Source organism: Mesocricetus auratus, unplaced genomic scaffold, assembly GCF_017639785.1.
Source record: "Mesocricetus auratus isolate SY011 unplaced genomic scaffold, BCM_Maur_2.0 Super-Scaffold_100021, whole genome shotgun sequence".
In the NCBI taxonomy this organism is placed as follows: domain Eukaryota; kingdom Metazoa; phylum Chordata; class Mammalia; order Rodentia; family Cricetidae; genus Mesocricetus; species Mesocricetus auratus.
Window position 1 is genome coordinate 20,424,829 of NW_024429202.1, and position 6,000 is coordinate 20,430,828.

At 42.2% G+C, this 6,000-nt stretch overlaps 1 long non-coding RNA gene across 1 annotated transcript in view; it reads right to left on the reverse strand.

Annotated features, from left to right (window-relative positions):
- The window catches only part of LOC121133321, a 106,962-nt gene extending 104,143 nt beyond the window's left edge, over positions 1-2,819 (reverse strand). The window contains exon 1 of the long non-coding RNA XR_005870152.1: positions 2,713-2,819. This is a non-coding gene — a long non-coding RNA (uncharacterized LOC121133321). The remainder of the gene's footprint in view (positions 1-2,712) is intronic.
- Between the last annotated feature and the right edge of the window lie 3,181 nt (positions 2,820-6,000).

Sequence of the window (6,000 nt, forward strand, 5' to 3'; positions counted from 1 at the left end):
ATGAAAATGATAGAGGGCCTAAAAGAGGATATAGGAAAATCCCTCAAAGAAATGGAAGAAAAAACAAACTACCGCAAAGGGGCAGAAAATATATTCAACAAAATCATAGAAGAAAACTTCCCCAACCTAAAGAAAGACATGCCAATGAAGGTACAAGAAGCTTACAGAACTCCAAATAGACTGGACCACAAAAAAGTCCGCTTGCTACATAATAATCAAGACCCCAAATAGACAGAATAAATAAAGAATATTAAGAGCAGCAAAGGAAAAGGCCAAGTAACATATAAAGACAAACCTATCAGAATCACACCTAATTTCTCCTTGGAAACTCTGAAAGCCAGAAGGTCCTGGATAGAAATTCTACCAACAATAAGAGAACATGGACGCCATTCCAGACTACTATACCCAGCAAAGCTTTCAATCACTATAGATGGAAAGAGCAAGATATTCCATGAAAAAACTAGATGCAAGCAATTCATATCCACTAACGCAGCCTACAGAAAGTTCAGGAAAGAAAACTCCAACCCAAGGAAGTTAACTTCAACCAGAAAAACATAGGCACCTTACCAACAGCCAAAAGAAAAAAGGGGTGGAATTCTACACATAATTCCACCACCACAAACCATTCCAAATCAAAGAAGAATGAGTAATCAATGGTCATTAATATCCCTCAATATTAATGGTCTTAAGTTGCCCATAAAAAGACACAGGCTTACAGAATGGATTCGAAGACTGAACCCATCCTTCTGCTGCATACCAGAAATACACCTCAGCCTGGAAGGACAGACATTACCTGAGAGTTAAAGGTTGGGAAAAGTTTTTCCAATAAAATGTGCCCAAGAAATAGGAATAATAGAACCGAGCAGGATGAGAGGGAGCCATTATAGGTTTGAGGAGGAATCCTGCACTTGGGAAATTCCCAGAGATCTTCAAGGTTGACACCAACTGGCAATCTAAACAATACTGGAAAGGCTCCCTTAAACACCCTCCCTTGATAATGAGATTAATGACTACCTCATATGCCATTGTACAGCCTTCATCTAGTGGCTGATGGAAGCAGAGGCAGACACCCACAGCTAAGCACTAAACTGAATTCCAGGAGCCCAGTTGTAGAGAGGGAGAAGTGATGAGAAAAAGGTTCAAGACTGGGCTGGTGAAACCCACAGAAACAGGTGAAGGAGCTCATTAACCCCATACTGATAACTGGGAGGCCAACATGGGACTGATTCAAACCCCTGCATGTGGGTGCCAGTGAGAAGACCTGGGTAATCTTTGGTAGTACATCAATATTTATCCCTGGCATTTGAATGGACTTTAGAGAGCTGAGGGATGCTCTCTCAGCCTGGACACATGGGGGATGGCATAGGCCCTGCCCATGATGATATACATCTGGAGATCCCTCAGGAGGTTGTTGGTGAGTGAAGGAGAAGGGGAGGAGGGAGAGCTATCTGGGGTTGACATGTGAAAGAGGCTTGTTTCTAGTTTAAATTTTAAAAAGGAGGAAAAAATACATTGACAGAAGAAAGAGAAAGTTTATTGACCTAAAAGCCTCAATAGGCAGAGAATCTCCAGGGAGGAAATTTGACTTGACTGATAACACTCTTTGCTGGCGAGTTCTGATAAGAAGATCAACATACCAACATCCACGGTATTTACCACTTTGACATGCAGGGGACCTTGCCTACAAAGGGACTCTGCTATCCCCCCAGTAACCTTTTCTGCCCTATAAGCGTTCCAAGTCCCCTATACCCCTGCACACAGCCACTATATCTGCAGAGACTGCTGTCCGATTATTTTAATGAAATGACAATTCTGCTTCTGTAGAAGTTAGTCATCTTTTGTTTATTTCCTCATAGCCTCTTACAATCCTCATATATGAAGGACCATTGCCAGGTTCTGAAAACCCAGAAAAATATCTATATCTTCTCTCTTATCCTAGTCTAAAAAATGAGTATTTGCATATTTTTCCAAGAATCCTTTAAATTTTGTGAGATGATGGCCAGGCTTAAATGGTAGGAATAACATGTTACTCCTTGCTAGCTGATCAAGGATGGTGCCAAATATTTAATAAAATTAAAAAAAGCTGCAGAATATGCTGAACATAAAGGAAGCACAACATTAAGTTACTATATTCCCTTACAGTTGCTGGGGGTGATGCTGAAGGAATTTTCCTCCTCAATTTGAATTGTCAGCAGACTGAATATACCATTTCTTACTTTACTATGTTCAATGGATTAACTATCAGCATAAAAGAGAGAAACATTTTCTTTTTACTGTTTGTATCATGTACTTGTAGACACTCTGCATGAGAAGATGGTCATTTTAAATCAGCCCCAGATGAGATGAGTCTAGGCCAAGTTCTCCCCTCACCATCATCCCCACACCCCAGCTTTCTGAATCAGAGGAACTCTGAGAACACTAAGTACATAACACATCTGAATAGCAATAAAAAAGAAAATACGGAACCAGTGAATTTAATTCAGGGCCAGCTCCCATGCCGAGCTCTATTTGGCTGGCAAATCTTAAAAAGAGAGAGAGCGGAGAGAGAGAGATGAAAGGAGAGAGAGAGAGAGAGAGAGAGAGAGAGAGAGAGAGAGAGAGAGAGAGAGAGAGAGAGAGAGGAGAGAGGAGGGGAGAGAGAGACAGAGAAAGAGAGAGAGAGAGAGACAGAGAGAGAGAGAGAATGATGAAAGAAAGTGGGTGGGTGTTTACCTCAGGTTAGAAGTTCTGATGCAGTGAGAGGTGGCAGTTGGAGGCATTGTGACAGCATTGAGAAGCTAGAACTGACAGCATGACATTGAGGGATTCAGCAACTCTTAAGCATATGCAGGCATGTACTGCTGTTTTAAGCACAAAAAGAGAACGGAGGTTCATAATGAGGAGATGACTCATGGAGGAAATGCTGCATTATTCTGTGTCCTCAGTGAAGGAAGGGAAGGAAATGTACTCAAAACCAAAATGTTAAAATGAATCATCAGGGAAATGAAGGGATAAACTTAATGTAACCGGGAGTATTCGCTAACATGAAAATGTGGCTTCATCATAAAAAGTTTTCATAGCTCTTAAGGTCTAATTCTAGAACAGTTTGGAACACACACACAAACACACACACACACACACACACACACACACACACACACACACACACACAAATCTTCCAAAAATCTGTTTTGCACTTCTAGCTTCATTTCTTAATGTATGGGTCTGAGAAATTGATCCTCCCCTCCCCTTCCTGCCCCAGGCTAAACATTCACTTCTTTAAGTGCTTCAACTGTATTAGCTTTTTTTTTGTAGACCAGACAAGAACCTGGTATGGAAAGCAAGGTCCCAATAAAAGAAGAGTGATTATTTTGGTGTCATAACTAGAATTTTTGAAAATTATCATAAATTACTTCTTAAATTTTAAATTATTTTCTGTTTTTATTTAAATTAAAACAATCTTATTTTGCACACCAATTCCAGCTCCCTCTCCCTCCCATCTTCCCATGCTCCCCATCAGCCCCCCATCTCACCTCCCATCATATATCCAGGGAGGGTGGGGACTCCCATGGGAGGGATCATCAAAATCTTGACATCATTTGGGGCCTAGGCACTCCCCCATGTGTCTGTGCTGAGAGAGTATCCCTCCATAGGGAATGGGCTCCCAAAGCCTGTGCACTATGGATAAATACTGACTGGTTCCACTGTCAGAGGCCCCATAGATTGCCCTGGATTCCCAACTGACACCCATGTGCAGGGGGCCAGGTTTGGTCCTCTGATGGTTCCTGGGCTGCCAGACTGTGGTCCATGTGCTCCCCCACTTGTTCAGGGCAGCTGTTTCTATGGGTTTCCCTAGCATGGTCTTGACTCCTTTGCTCATCACTCCCTGGCCTCTACAACTGACCTAAACAAAGGGGAGTGCATGGACCCCAGACTGATGACTAACAGGCCAGCATAGGACTGATCCAGACACCCCACCAACCCGGACCTGGGTGTTAGAGAAGAGGCCTTGGCAATATATGGGACCTTGGAAAGTAGATCAGTATTTATTCCTGGCATACAAATGTGGGAACAAGAGACTTTGGCTGGAGGCCCACTTCCCCATCAGCCTGGTAGCAGGCAGCTGTAACCAGTGTCTGCGACCTCAGAGAAAAACATGTTTACTAAAATAATCCTGTGTCCATAATCACAAAGAAAAACATGTTTACTGGAGCAATAAGTTCCTGATGATTTCAGAAGGGCTCGCCCATAGGAACACCCTGACCCTGATGTTTCTGATGACTAGCTGCCTCTTCCTGACCCCCCACCCCTGCCTCTGGTGTCAGGGTATATAACCAGCCGGGGTAAGAATAAAGCAAGCCTTCTTTCACAACCAACTGGTCTCTATGTCATCAATGCCAACACACTCTGAAGATTCTCAGCCCTAGGTTGTGTGGGCCCAGCATACAAATAGACTCTGGGAGCCTATTCAATATGGAGGGATGCTCACTCAGCCTGGACATATGGGGGAAGCCCTTACCCACCGAGGGGAGCAGAAGGGGGATGGAGTGGGGTAGGGTGTTGGGAAGATTGGGAGGCTGGGGGAGAAGAGGAGGGAGAGGGACCTGGGAGTAACATGTGTAAAAAGTTACATAAAAATTAATATTAAGAAAAACAATTTTTGAAAGTGTTGTATATGTGTGTGTGTGTGTGTGTGTGTAATTTTATGAACCTTGGTGTGTGTATTTATAGAGTTTATAAGAAGGCATAAGGCCACTTGAAGCTGTAGTTTCCTGTTGCTATAAGGTGGGATGGATTCTGGGAACAGAACCCACATGTTCTAACAATGCTCTTAACTGTTAAGACTGCTCCCCAGTCCCAAGAATTAATTTTTAAAAGGTATTTGCTCACCTACCATGCAGTGTAAAGCACAGGTGGCCTACTTTTGTTTTTACATACTTAACTACAAGGAGCATGTAAAAAGAGATGCAGTAAAACTTAACCACAGTATGATCTCTGAATTGAAACACCCTGAAGTTTTCTCTCTGAGACCTCCTTAGAAAATAGACCTGAAATCACTTCCTTTCTTATGGAGTTGCATTTTACTTCAATTTAGATAGCAGAGAATATGTATAGGAGGAGCTAGGGAAGAGATGTTGGTTCATAGTCTTGAGAAGGTGTGCACAGCAGGACACTGAAGAAATCAGAAACTCTTCACACATATGAGATACAAGTTTAGAAATGCAGTTTCCAAGGAAGCCCTAGTTCATCATAGTTTTTAACAACAATTTGCCTGTTGATTTTAATAAATTTTCATGAAGATAGATAGGTCATCCTTATCTCCCATTTCCCAGGTTCTCACAGAAGCATTTTGATTGTATTGAAAACTTAAGATAAGATTAAGGAACAGCTGGGCAGTGGTGGCACAGGCTTTTAATACCAACACTTTGAGTTCAATGCCTGCCTGGTCTATAAATTGAGTTTCACAAAAGCAACAGCTACTCATAGAAACCATATCTGGAAAAACCAAGAACCAAGAAATAATCCCAACCATACAAACAAGAAGATTAAAAAAAAATTGGAATTCAGAGGATCTTGTCTCCATCCTCTTCTCTTGGGTACTATGCATATATGCATATCTTTTAGGTTCTTTCCTGTTTCCCAGACTATCTGTGGAAGTGCAGACTGGCACTATCCTGATCCATATTTAAAATCCATATATGAGTGAGTACATACCATGTTTGTCTTTTTGCGACTGGGTTACCTCACTCAGGATGGTTTCTTCCAGTGCTATCCATTTCCCTGCGAATTTCAAGATTCCATTGTTTTTTTCTGCTGAGTAATACTCCATTGTGTAAATGTACCACATTTTCCTATCCACTCTTCAGTTGAGGGACCTGGGAGGGGGTAAAGAGGAAGGGAGTTGGTCATGGGGGAACAGGAAGTTGAGGGGGTGGGGGTAAAATAGGGGGAAGAGGGAATCATAGGATCGAAGACAGATCAGGCACCAGAGTGACCTCGAGTGATCTAAAGGTATAACAT